General features: G+C 40.8%; 1 long non-coding RNA gene and 1 pseudogene across 4 annotated transcripts in view; both read left to right on the forward strand.

Moving 5' to 3' along the window:
• Positions 1-2139: 2139 nt before the first annotated feature.
• LOC135967533 (zinc finger protein 705A-like) lies at positions 2140-7281 on the forward strand (annotated as a pseudogene).
• A 2448-nt stretch (positions 7282-9729) lies between these two features.
• Positions 9730-14078, forward strand: part of LOC135967331 (uncharacterized) — a 40823-nt gene continuing 36474 nt past the window's right edge. For all 4 annotated transcript variants that reach the window (XR_010581350.2, XR_010581351.2, XR_012425015.1 and 1 more), the window contains exon 1: positions 9730-9796. This is a non-coding gene — a long non-coding RNA (uncharacterized lncRNA). The remainder of the gene's footprint in view (positions 9797-14078) is intronic.

Below are 14078 nucleotides of genomic sequence, written 5' to 3' on the forward strand. Positions count from 1 at the left end.
TATATGACCATTGAAATTACTTTTAGTTCATGTTTGGGTTATAATCACACACAGATATTCTCTAAAGTCCAAATCTTATTTTGATATTCGAGGAAGAGTTTACATGGTAATAGTATTAAGGGTTACAGCTGGTTTCACTGAAGCTTTGTAGGCATTCTCTAATACCTTACTGTTTTGAAGGAATATCTGTTCTGCTTGAATTATAGACTACATAATACATGTACTGTCAGGTACATTCATGGAAGGGACAGGCAGATGGAGTCATATGTTACTGGAGTCTTGATGAACAGATGTAGGAAATAGTCCAAGGAATAAGAAAAAAGTTGATATTGAAAAGTGCTTGTTGAAGTCTGTAAATGTGCATTAAAATGTGGCAGTAAAAATAAACACAGTGAAGTTTGGGAACTGGGGTCTAAATCCTGGAGTCCCCAGAATCATAGAGAACCTTGGTTAGGGGAGTAATTTTGTAAAAAAGCAAGAAGAGGCAGTGACAAGGCAGAATATAATTAAAAGTATTGCTGTGTCATTTTCTAGTTTTGTAATTTTGTCATATTTGTCAAACTCTGTTGATCATTTATTAAACTGGTAAATAAACTATAATCAGCAGGGTTATTATAAGGGTTAAATAAGGAAATTTGTGTATATCTGTAAGCACAATGTCACAATTAATACAAAGCTACCCTTTTTATTTTTCCTGGATTTCATGTACAAATAGGTCAGTTAATTTTTTGTTTATGACACATAATTATCATTTGTACATAAAATATATTTAATTATTTTTATATTTTTAGCAGAGAAATAATACATGCATGTTTTCCCCCATCTCAAACACATGCGTTCATATAAACATATCCATCTATATACCTACATATCTATGTATGAATATACACATGAACATCAGTATTTCTCAGCAAATATGTATCATGATAATCAGAGATATTGCAACTAACAAAGACTAATATAAACCATGATTGCAAGAATTTTAGATACCACCTTAGTAAAATATCAGATTGAGCTGCTAAATTTCTCTCAGCCCTAAGGCATTTTGTATTTTCTGAGCATCCTAGAGGATTGTGACTGTATACACAGGACAAAAACACCATGACGCAGGGTACTGCTGCGAATTTCTGATGCGGGGGATTTTAAGGGCTAGATCAGCAGGATGGGAGTGTTGACCCTCCAAGTGAAATAAATTCCTGAGTTGATTATCCCCATCTTAAAACAGATTTTGTGTGTGTGTATGTGTGTGTGTGTGTGTGTGTGTGTGAGATACAGAGTTGCTCTGTTGCCCTGGCTGGAGTGCAGTGTTAGGATCTCGGCTCACTGTAATTGCCTCCTGGGTTCAAGCAATTCTCCTGCTTCAGCCTCCTGAGTAGCTGGGATTACAGGCAAACACCGCCATGCCCAGATAATTTGTGTATTTTTAGTAGAAATGGAGTTTCACCATTTTGGCCAGGCTGGTCTTGAACTCCTGACCTCAGGTGATCCACGTGCCTTGGCCTCCCAAAGTGCTGGGATTACAGGCGAGAGCAACCGCACTTGTCCCTAAAACAGATTCTTACTTGATTGATTTCTGAGTTCCAAAGGGAAATACAAAAGTCAAAATTGAGAGAAAGTAAAAGTGGAGTAAGGTTTCAGAAGGCTGTGATTGGTGTTGGAGAAACATTGCTAGGGCATAAAGCTGGGATAATAAAATCTGAGAAATCCCACAGTGTTTATCTACAGGTGGAAATCATATTCCACATGTCGGCGGAGTCAGGGATCCCTGTGTTTAAAATCAGTGAGGGAATTGAATATCTGGACTTGTGTCAATTCACATACAAAACCCAGTGCTTTTGATGCTCTCATTCATAAGATATCTGTGTTCCTTCTTTGTCAGAAACCACAGTCATAGGCTTCCTAATTTTGACCATGGGAAAAGAGGAGAGGCCTCTGTGTGTTTGTGACTGTTGGTCAGGCTGTGGTGCAGGTGGTGTCACCCTTCAGTGAAGGTCTGGCTTTTCATCACAGGTTGGTCTGAAAATTATGTACAAGGCTGGTGTCTCACGTGTTCTTTCTCCAACCTCAGCTTTTCTTAGTGCCTGAAGCGTCTGCAAGTGGAAATCCAGAAGAAGACAGAGAGAAACTGAGTTCTTGACAATGCATTCACTAGTGAGTGGGGGATGGCTCTTTCTACTGAAATTATACCCATATTGCTGGCAAATGGGCAGTTTCCTCCAGTTTGCATGGGTGTTTCATTTTTATTCTTTTTTTTGTTTGTTTTTATGATGCAAAATCCACCCAGCCTGGGTGTTCCAAATGCAATCAGGAGACTTTCAGGTATCTGGCCTCCAATTAAGTTTTCTCAGGACTCTAGGTTGGGTATCACGTGTCAAAGATTCCTAAATTATCAATATAATTTCTAATATTACACTACTTTATTCCAGCCCCTATGCAGGCTATTTACAAGAAATGACATGGAGGTCTCATTTATGTATTTCTTTTTCTTCTATCCATCCTATAACCTCATAGGGAAATAATTGACCCATTAACTGTCCCGTTGGCTGACATAGACTTAGGATTGTGATGAATGCAGGCAATAGAGATGCGTGAAGAGCAGAAGATCACAGCCCAATAATGAGGCTGATGTTCGAGCAGCTGAGTTCAATAAATCCCGTGTGATAGGCCTTGGGCAAGAGCTGCACAGTGTTGAGGAAAAAGGAGAGTTTGATAAAATATATTTATGCTTTTAAAAACTTTGCAAAAGGACAACTAAAGAAGTCATTATTATTCTTATCCCCATTCGTTTTGCCTTTTGATAATTAACTTTTTGCCTTCTGGTAACTGAAAGTAACATATAAGAAATACAATTACTTAATTATGGTTGCACACTCAGGAGAAGGAATATAGTAGATATAGTACAATTTAGAGTTCTGTGGAAATGCTCTATAAGGGCTGGTTAGAAAAAAACAAAACAGTAAAGAGGCCTTTTTATCCTTGAACAAGCCAAGTGACAAGGTAAAGCTAAAAGAGAGGCAGTGATAACTGATGTTTGGGTTGACCAGAGAAAGTTGAGAACAGGAGGCTTCATATCACAGGAATCATCAGACTAAGACTTCCTCAGTATTGCAGCCTCAGCGGTCTTGTCTTGTGCGGCTGGACTGTCTTTAAGCCTTGTCATGAACACCTGAATTGCATAACATTAGAGTGACTATATGTATGAATTGAATCCTATATTCTGTGTAAAACTTGTTCAGTTCTGAAGAATGCTGGAGTCTGGTTCATCACTTTCTAACTTTTTAATGAATAAGGGACCAATGACCTGTATTTAATAAATATTTGCTAGATAGGAAACATGTTTTCTATTACTTCTTTAGATTATTCAAAACACACAATAGGTCTTTTAACCATTTGATTGGTGAGAAACCTGTGTTTTATCTAGAGAAATAATTCATTTAATCACGGTCATGTTTAAAAAGTAGTAAATCATGGTTATTTGCCTTGTGACAAATCTGTAATTTACTTGAAATTCATGGTAAATTTGTTTTATTTATGAAGGTTCAAGTGAAAATTTTATAATCAGTTATGTACAGGTGATTAACACATTACTAAAAAATATCTGGGCTATATTATGCCACATCTCATGCTATATTTCTTCATAGGAAAGTTTAATGGAGTAAGAGTGGGTATGTCTCTGTGAGTGAATTTGAAAGGCAGATACCAGCTTAGTATTGAGAATGAACTGGCTGGAACCTAAAACACTGAGTGTTCTGCATACCCAGCTCCTACCTATGTCATTTCAGCTTTCCTCCTCTGGACATTAAAAGGGATTCTCTGTCTAAACTAAAATGTCTGTGATGTTTTAGAACAAAGTGACTTTTGAAGATGTAGCTATTGACTTCACCCAGGAAGAGTGGGCCATGATGGACACATCCAAGAGAAAGCTGTACAGAGATGTAATGCTGGAAAACGTGTGTCACCTGGTGTCCCTCGGTGAGTCCCTCAACATTCACATACGTATGTAGACACACATTGACTCATTCATTCGATAAGTGTTGGAACAGCTTCCCCATATCTCACTCTAATCTCTTCTCTGATTCTCTCACAGATCTTATCTGAAAAAAGTTTGAGCTCTCTAAATCTGTCTAAAGAAATATCTTTATTTGATTTGATTTTATTTTGTTTTATTTAGTGTGTCACGCAATTAGAATGTAATCTTGACAGGGATTTCATGGTTTCCTTGGTACTCAGTCTCTAATACTCAGAACAGACCTAGGAACTTAATGAATATTTTCAATGTATTAAATTAAATATTTTCTAAATAACTCTTCTGCTTCAGTCGCTATGCTTAGGCTGAGACCAATTAGTGAAAACAATAGCAATATCTTTTCTGTATAGAACACCAATTATTTTTGTAAATCGAATGTTTTTTTTGTTCTGCATGAGAATAATAATAAACATACTGTGCAGAGGTTTAATTAATCTCTTTCTGAAAAGACTGTGTATTATGCATTGTGTCTTGGAACTTAGGCATGGACTCAGCATTCATAGGTCCTGACTGTTTTGAATTTCCTTTTCCTGATGGACCTTTTGTTTGGATTTATTTTCTAGTCTCACGTTGGGTCAGAAAAATCCTGGGGAGTTTTCTGTGTTCTAGGTCTTGTGGCCTGAGCTGACCTTCACTGTTTTTATTCTTCCTCGGTAGCCTGCCTTACAGTTGGTGATAATGCACATTTATTGACAGTGAACTCAAAACACATGTACTGTTTCCACTAACAGGGTACAGAGAAGCAAATCCTATATAACTTTGCAGCTGGAGCAAGGAAAAGAGCTCTGGCGGGAAGGAAGAGAATTTCTCCAAGGCCAGAATCTGGGTAAGGAACAAGGTCCTGTGCTCTAACAGGAGGAAGTGCTTTGTCAATGAATAATATCAGTCAAATATTAATTAGCAGTTTTATTAAATGAGTGGTAATTTCTAAAATGTAGGTTAAGCTACTGGAGCAGAATTCCTTAGATGTTATTATCATTTTGTTCATATGTCAGATGCTACTCTTGTGTCCTCTTGCCTTTTCTTTTACTTTCGGGAAAAGGATAATTCATGTACCTGTTGGGGTTAAACTGTCACATGCTGACTCTTTTCCCGATACCCCTGTGAAGACTATCCCTCTATTTACCTGCCTGATATCTCATCTCCATTTTATCTCTTTTCACATTTTAATTTTAAAGCACTTTTCTAATTGCTGACGCTGTACAATCTGTTTCTTCTATTGAAGTATTTTCTTCATTTGACACATTTGCCACATCTAAGTGTCAATTTTTGAAAAAAAGTAAAAGGGCCTTGGGGTTTTTCAAACAATTTTATTACCATAATACCAAGGTAACAATTTATTTTTCAATTATTTCAGACAAGGAAAGTGCCCTTAAGAAAAAACACACGATATTCATGCATCCTATCAGAAAAGCCGCATCCACCGGTATGACAATGGTGAGTTTTATAGCTGTGTACACCAGTCATCTAAGTTAAAGACCTGGTAATGGGTTAAGTTAGTAATGACGCACAGTCACCTGAATGTAATTAGGCTGGCATTAAGTGCTTTCTAAGCCAAAAAAAAATTGATAGTTTGAATTCAGTGAATAAAGTGACCTGTGTTCTAAACCATAACATGAGATCTTTAAAATAGAACAAGTGCATATACATTGCTCATGTTCAGACTTTGAAAGATATTGATATCATCACAATCAATGGAATAACTCTGCAGTTGGGATCTTACAAAAGAGAAAATATCTGTGTCTGCAGGAGACAATGTGTACGCAAGTGTCAATCGAGAAAAATGACCAGACAAGTCTCAATCATTTTAGGAGATTTATTTGCCAGAGTTAAGGACGTGTACCTGGGGGACAGGTGTATACCTTTCTCCAAAGATGATTTTCTCTAAATTTAAAGGGGGAAAGGGTGGGATATTGAGAAGTACACAATTTTCATGTAAAAGGTGCATAGAAAAAAATAGTCATTCATGCATTTTTCTGGCTCACTGAATCTGGATTTTTTTACATAAGATGACATAAACAAATGAGGCAGAGGAATAATGCAGGAGAGCTGCATTTTATATAAGACAACATAGGCAAAATGGGGCAGGGAAACAATCGGATATGCATTTGTGTCTGGTGAACTGGGGATGACTGCGCCTATAAAGACAAGCTATCAGTTTGCATTGCCATGGTGTAACTTTAACAGCTCATGAGGAATTTCCTTGCGGGCAAAATATGGGGGAGGCATGTAGCTTTTCATCTTGTAGCCATACTATTTAGGAACCAGAAGGAGGAGGCAGGTTTGTGTGACCCTGTTCCCAGCTCGATTTTTCCCTTTGGTTCAATGAGTTTGGGGTGCCAAAATTTAATTTCCTTTCACACAAGTAACATTGGAAAGATTTCAACTGGGCTCTACCACTGAATAGTTGGTCTAGAATTCAAAGGTGGTGAAATGAATGTATAGATGTATGTTGGTAAATCATTAAGAGCTTTTAATCTTTGTCCCTAAAGGAGAACTCTCTCATTCTGGAGGATCCCTTTGAATGTAATGATTTGGGAGAAGATTGCACTCACAGTTCCACAATGACTCAGCATTTGTTAACTCAGAGTGGAAAGAAACCCTACATCAGCAAACAGTGTGGAAAATCCCTTAGTAATCAGTTGTTCCCTAAACCACATAAACAAATTCATACTAAAGGTAAATCATATCAATGTAATATATGTGAAAAGGCCTATACTAATTACTTTCACCTTAGATGGCACATGACTCACACTGGAGACAGGCCATATGCATGTCATCTATGTGGAAAATCCTTCACTCAGTGTTCTCACCTTAGAAGACATGAGAAAACTCACAGGGGAGAGAGACCGTAGAAGTGTCATCAGTGTGGGAAAGGCTTTATTCAAACCTTTAATCTTCGAAGACATGAGAGAACTCACCTTGGATAAAAGCGTTATGAATGTGATAAAAGTGGGAAGGTCTTCAGTCAAATCTCTGGCTTTAGAGTACACACAAGAATTCACACTGAAGAGAAACCACATGCTTGTCTTCTATGTGGGAAAGCCTTCAGTCTATCTTCTGACCTTAGATGATATGAGAGAACACGCACTGGAGAAAAGCCATATGAATGCCATTTATGTGGGAAAGCCTTCAGTCAGTGTACTAATCTTAAATAACATCAGAAAATTCACCCTGGAGAGAAAATGATAAATGTCTTCAGAACATATTCTGACTTTAGATGACATGGTGTTAGGAATGACGAATGTAAGGAATATGGAAGAGACTTCAGCTGCAGTTGTAACATCTAAACATGCCAAAGGACTCACATTTTGAAGAATTACTATAATCAACATGGACGTTACTTCAGTTACCTTTATTCTTCAGTCCACATCAATAAATTCATATGGAAGAGAAATTGTACGACATATATGTACCAAAGGCTTGTTAGTGATCTGATCATAAATGACACGAGAGAGCTGAAACTGTCAACATAATAAACTAAAAGTCTTCAGCAACAGTTTTAATAACTTAAAACGTGTGGGACTTTCAGGTAGAGAATCTCTAGCTCTGCGTTCAGTGTGAAAATGTTTTTATGTGCAATTTGTTGTCAAATAACGTAAGAAAACTTTACTTGGATGAACCCTTTATTTGTATTTTCTGAGAATAAACATTCAGCCAAGCACAAGGCTTGATGTTCACAAGAAAACACAGTGATAAAATGCTGCTAAAATGGAAAATAAGAGAGGAAATCCTTTATAAGCTAAATAAGAAGGGAAAGTCTTTCCAAGGGCAATGAATTCTCTTGGAATACCAAACACTTCTTACTGGAGAAGTTATGCCTTGAAAAATCAAGAGAAATCCTTTCTTCACAGAGTAACGCTTGTGGCACATGTGAGATTTCACACTGGAGAAAACACGGTTAGCATCTTGAAAGGAGAAGATTCTTTAGGGGTAATTCATTTCTTAGTTAACATTAAGTTTCTCACATTGAGGAGCTATTAAAATTGAAAATTACTATGGAGAAACCTGATAGGTTTCTCATCAGAAAAGTGAGTCAAGAAGGTGGACCTCTAGAAAAAACTCTTAACACATAGTTTGGCAAAATAATTCAGAAATTTGAGAAAATGTCTATTCATAAAAATGCAGCACATAAACGTATAATAGCAAAGTGACCTGGGCATAAATTGAATGCAGAATTATATATGAAATCTCATTAAACATTTCCAAAATATCAATACTTACAAATATTCAAAGAATACAATCGGTTGTTGGAAAAACTTAGTGTGTTGGTAAAGTCCTTCTTTCATTTATGCAGCCCTAACAAATTGATTTGCATCTGCACTCCTCGGATTATGGGTCGAGATTCTACCCCAACTTCTGAGTCTCCCCAGACTTCAACGGCTCTTTCCTCACAGCTCACCTCCCTTTACTTCCATGTCCACTAAAACCACTTGTTTCCATCCAACCCTGGAACTGACACATCAGGGATCTTCAGCCCCACTTGCCAGATTTCTCAGTGTGTCATTGCATAGATTTAGCAAGGAAACGGAGGCTGGATCAAAGACACCTAGTATATGCATTTGGGTGTCCCCAGCCTTTGCCTCTGTCTCTGAGTAGTTACCTGGGATCAGAGAATAAGGCAGCCCTGCTCTTCTATCCCTCAGAAATCTCTTTAAATTTTGTCCCTGAAGCCTCTCTAAGTGGAGGTAGCAGTTCATCTCATGACACCCCAGAGTTTACTCAGGTAAGTCCTGAGTTATTACACAGAGACAGACACAGCTGTGTTCCTTTTACTTCTGTCCAGAAGGTAAAACACCAGCATGCTAAAACAGCCGAACCTGTCAGCCACCATGCAAGCCTTTCCTATATTTGATTCAATGTACTTTTCCAGAAGCAAAATGAAAGTTCTCACAGACGGGGCCTCCTCTGCCTTGTCCTCAGAATTGGAAAATGTATTGTCCATCAAGGAGCCTCAGTACTGAAGCTAAAACTCAAGAGAAAACGTTTCCTGAATAATAAGTGGGATGATGACTTGAAATCTTGCAAAACAGGCACAATCTTAATACGATAGGCCTTACTAAGGCTAAATGGCCTTATCCATGGTTGAAATTGACACATCATTATATTTAAAAATCTCCACAAGTGATTGATTTTACTCAGCAGCCAGGGTTTATGTCAAGTGTGAGGATAACGAGCAAGAAATTCGAGCCCTTGGCAAACTGGTTGGAGAGGCAAGGATCGTGTCCAGGTAGAGCTCATAACAGTATTTATTGTTTAATCTATTTAATTAAATATGTAATTTACCCTCAAACTGTGGCTGACATTCTGTGTAGTCCTGAGCCACATTAAGATGTACTATTTGTGCTGTGAAATTCTACGGGATTTGACAAATGCATGGTGGCAGATCTCCAGCATTAAAGCATAACACAGAATGCTTCTCTTATTCAAGCTCTTCTTCCCTTCACATAGAGGGAATCAATCGACTTTTGTATACTAACTTTCGAATTTGTTTCTTTATTCCCATCTTCTTTAATTAAAGCACAAGATATCGTACTCAATTTCCATTTGATCTTCCAAAAGAAAGGTACTGAATAATCCATACCTGAATTTCATTGATTCAGACTCAGGTCCACCGCTAAGCAGTAAAGGCCAAACGTCCTGTGCTGCCACCTCATGGCCGGCAAAGGGCAATGAAACCCATCGGTCCGGCCATGCAGGGCGCATGCGCGGTCTGCTTGCCGCGGCGAGCCGGGTCTCCAGGGAGGACCTGAGTTTTCTTTACCCAGGGTGAGGAAGGCTTCGTCGCCCTGGCTTTGGGGCTGGGGCCTCTGGGGAGGTTCCGGGTGGGGGCGTTGAAGAGGCAGCTCTTTTTGCAAGGCCCAAGATGGCGGGCCCTGCACAGGCCGCGCTGTTCCGCGCCCTCAGGGCGTCAGTATCCCGTTGGGGCAGGATGCCCCCGCTGGGCCCGGAGCATCCTTGGCGCTGCCCTCGCAGAGCCGCGCTGAGGTTGAGGTGGCGCGGGGGTCCCGGGCTCCGCGAGGAGCGGCGGCAGCGAGGGCTGGAGGACCCGGGCTCCGGGGCTCCGGGGCGTCTGGCCTGGGTGGGACTGAGCCCATCCAGGGACTGGGACTCCCGAGTTCTGGTGCGGGTGGATCCTGGGCAGGCTCAGGACCAAGTCCCTCTCCTTCCACCAAGGAGCGCCCAGAGGCCGGCGGGAGCTCTAGGTTCACCTCCTCCTCCTTCAGGTGTTTACTTTTCCTTTATTTCTGGAAGGCCAGAAATTGGCGCCATCCTTCACATCAGTGAATCGGGACCCTAACACCCATTACCTCAGGTTTATTGTTATTGCCATTAACAGTGTTGGTGGCATTATCACTAAGATCATCATTGTTGTTATTGTCATTCATGATTATTAGCAGGTGTGTTCATCATTTTGTCTCACTATGCATTTTTTTTTTTTTTTTTTTTGTGATTGGTTTTGTATGACGTTGAATTGAACTTCTCTAATCTTGACTAGTGTTGTCAGATTCCTGAAGAGCATTCCGGAGGACAACCCCTGCCTTTAGTGCAGCCACAGAATTTCGTGGGCACAGGAGAGCACCTAGAATATTCCCCTTTCATTGCACAGCAGCTTTGGGAAATGGTGGCTGCCTGGCTCTGAGATGAGGTGGAAAAGACCGGATACTGGGGCAAGCGATATCACCTCCACTGGTGCTTTTATGAAGCCAAGTGCACTGTCTCCCACGTAGACTTAGAATAAAATCTGATGGCTATAAAAGGCCATGTTTGCCCTTCCTGGACTTCCTGGGAGCCTTTAAATCTTGTGTGGTTCCTAGAGTGGCTAGGTTGCCATATCTGTGCCTCGTATGGCAGCACCAGTCTTTTCTGGGCCAACAAGGACACTTAGAATGTTTCCAGAAGCTCAGGCATGCTGTCACTGTTCCACCCTTCTGTTCAATGGCAATTCACTGGGTCCCTGGCTGACATAGAACATCCTGCAGAGGGATGGGCTTGGGTGACTTCCTGGCCAGCCTTTCCAGGCAGTTATCTTTGAAAAACTTGAAGAGACTCACAGAAGCCATTCACTGGTATTTCATGACTGCAAGTGGGGTTTCTGGTTCCTTGAGTTTACTTAGAATATTTGAATGGCTCTGAATGGCCAAGAAACCCTCTCTGGTCTTGGAAGCTGCCAAAAGCTATTACTGGGCCTTGGAAGAGTCTTTAAAATTTTTCCAGGTACAGCTGAGAATAGGAAACTTTTCCAGGTCTAGCCCAAGCAGCTCAGGTCGAGTCCTGAAAAACTGGTGGGTATTGGGGGAGCTCATCTTATGAAAGAGCAATTGGTGGCAAAGCTGGGTCTCCAGGACAGCTGTGTGTGTATATGTCTGCAGAGCATGCCTTGTAGTCATCTTTAGTAACTGAACACCGTTTGTGAATGGATAAACTATATTCCTTGCTGTACAATAATGAAAAATCCATACTAACAATGGTACTAATAAAAATATTGATGAATATTAACAGGAATGATGATCATCATGATACTAGTACTAGTGGTTATAATACTGATAGTAATACTAACCCTATGGACTTGGGACATACAAGTTTTCCCTAAGTGGATAATAGGCATAACTATTTGGTGGTGTAGGGTTATTTCAAGTCCCAGAAAGCAAGGATGAACATCTAGAACGAGAAGAAAAACCATCTGGAGGTTGGCATGTGCACACCTGGGGACTCCTGTGTTAACTTCTGCTGTTTCAGCCTAAGAGGGAATGTTAATATAACCCTGGTCCTGCAACACCATGCTGACCAACACCTACCAGCTTTCAGGAGATAAGATAGCTGGCTGATGGGGCAGGGATCCAGAGAAGATACGTGTCCAGACCCGTACATTTGCCCAGCGGCAGAGTTCATGACAAGCAAAAAAACCCAGGACAATGTCATTCCCAGCCACCTGACTGTCATCTGCTCTTTCATGGTCCCTCTCTACTGGTACCTCTAGCCACTGGCATGTCCTCCAGAGGCTGTAGGAGGGCATCATACTCAGTACTCTCCCACCTGCAGGAGGCAAGAAAGATGGAAAGAGCTAAATACCATGGCTTCTGGGTTCTTTTTGGTGGGCATGGCATATTTTGCATTTGCTTTACTAATGGTGGCACCCAGTCAGTGGTTTGCAATACAGCTCTGGATGACTCTGGACACCTGTAGAGATTTTGACAATTTCCAGAAGGTCACAAGTTCTTGGAGGACTTTTTCACAAGTTCTTTGACTGAAAAAGTGGCTCAAAGAACTACTGCACTGACTTAGAAAATGTTGCAGAGGCTGGGCGCGGTGGCTCATGCCTGTAATACCAGCACTTTGGCAGGCCGAGGCGGGCAGATTTCGAGGTCAGGAGTTTGAGACCAGCCTGAAACCCCGTCTCTACTAAAAATTCAAAAATTAGGCAGGCGTAGTGGCATTCACCTGTAACCCAGCTACTCAGGAGGCTGAGGCGGGAGAATCGCTTGAACCTGGGAGTCGGAGGTTGCAGTGAGCCAAGATTGTGCCACTGGACTCCAGCCTGGGCGACAGTGCGAGACTCTATCACAAAAAAAAAAAAAGAAGAAGAAGAAAAAGAAAATGTTGCAGAGACTCTGGTGAACAGGTAGTCCCTCTCCTGCCACTCCAGGTAAAAGTTTCTTGGCCACAAACCTGATTTAGCGGTATCCCTTCATCTTAGGTGAGTAACAGAAAGCCATTCATGACCTATCCAAGCATGGAGGGGGAATTTGACTTAGAAAACTTTTAGGTGGACTAGTTGGTGAAAGAAAGTGCATTCTAGGGCTCACAGGCCTACACATAGAGTTCCTAGCACATAAAGCATATGTATGAATTCTTTCTGAGCCCATGGCAAGACCAGGGTGCACTTCATCCATCTCCTATGCTGGTATGAATAGGTACTTGCCCGAAAAAGAAAAGAATAAGTCAGGAAGCCCATTCTTCTACAGGACACCAGCTGGTACAGTAGGAGTCTTGGGGTTGCTGTGGTATGTATGTTTTCAGGTTGTCTTTTAATCATCTTCAGCAAATTCAACAGTCTTCAGAACATAAACAAAATTATTCAACATTGCCTAATAACTACCACAAATGTATCCATGATAAAGAACTGTACCCACATAATAATAACATTAATAGCAATCACAATGGTGTGATATAAATGTCATTTTAATGAAGAGAATAATAAAAAAGCAGATATTTAAGAGCATATTCCTGTAAGCCTGTGACATTGTTCCCATATAAGCCCTCATGTTATTGATTACAGGGAGAGGCTTGGGGCTGCATCTTGAAATATCTTCTATGATGGCAAAGAAGAGTGGCAGTAGGGAGAATAATTCTGAGCCACACGAGGGCTTGGGCCAAAGTGGAGATGCCTGTGCCACGTGGAAATACATTACAAATGGACTATGGAAAAGGGTCTGGCCAGAGTCCTGCCTGACACAGGTCATACAAAAGCTTTCAGTAGTTCACCCCAAGAAATGGCTGGTCCAGGCTGTAGATGAGAAGCACTGGGCAGACAGATCCACACCCGCTTCCTGAGTCTCAGAAGTCTGGTGTGCATCGAACATTAAGCCCCCAAGCCTACTGAGACTTCACCTCCTGGCTGGTCTTCTACCATCTGATTCTTGAGCCCCATCACGTAAGTGCCATCTCCATACTGGAATTGCTGACAATGTCTGATGGAGGGTTTCACCCTGGGTACTCAGTACCAGCAATGGATGAAATACCAGAAGGGAGGCTCCAGGGCTTCCATAGAAGACACATTCTAAAGTTGCTCGGGTGATCAAATGATCATCTCATAGATTTTCAGCAGAACTGCAGCATTTTGTGAATACCTGAGTGAATGCAGAAAGTATCCAGATGCATGGGCATTCTAGGAAGCTCCCTGTGTAAATCAGATACAAGGAATATCTACTTCTGGGCTCAAAAGCTAACTTAGATAATAAAAAAAGTGAGATGCTGGCAGAAGACAAATAACTCCACTTCAGTTCCTGAGAGAAAAATGGTTCTGTAACCTCTGAGTTTATTTAGAAAA

This window comes from Macaca fascicularis, chromosome 15, assembly GCF_037993035.2.
Source record: "Macaca fascicularis isolate 582-1 chromosome 15, T2T-MFA8v1.1".
Lineage (NCBI taxonomy): Eukaryota > Metazoa > Chordata > Mammalia > Primates > Cercopithecidae > Macaca > Macaca fascicularis.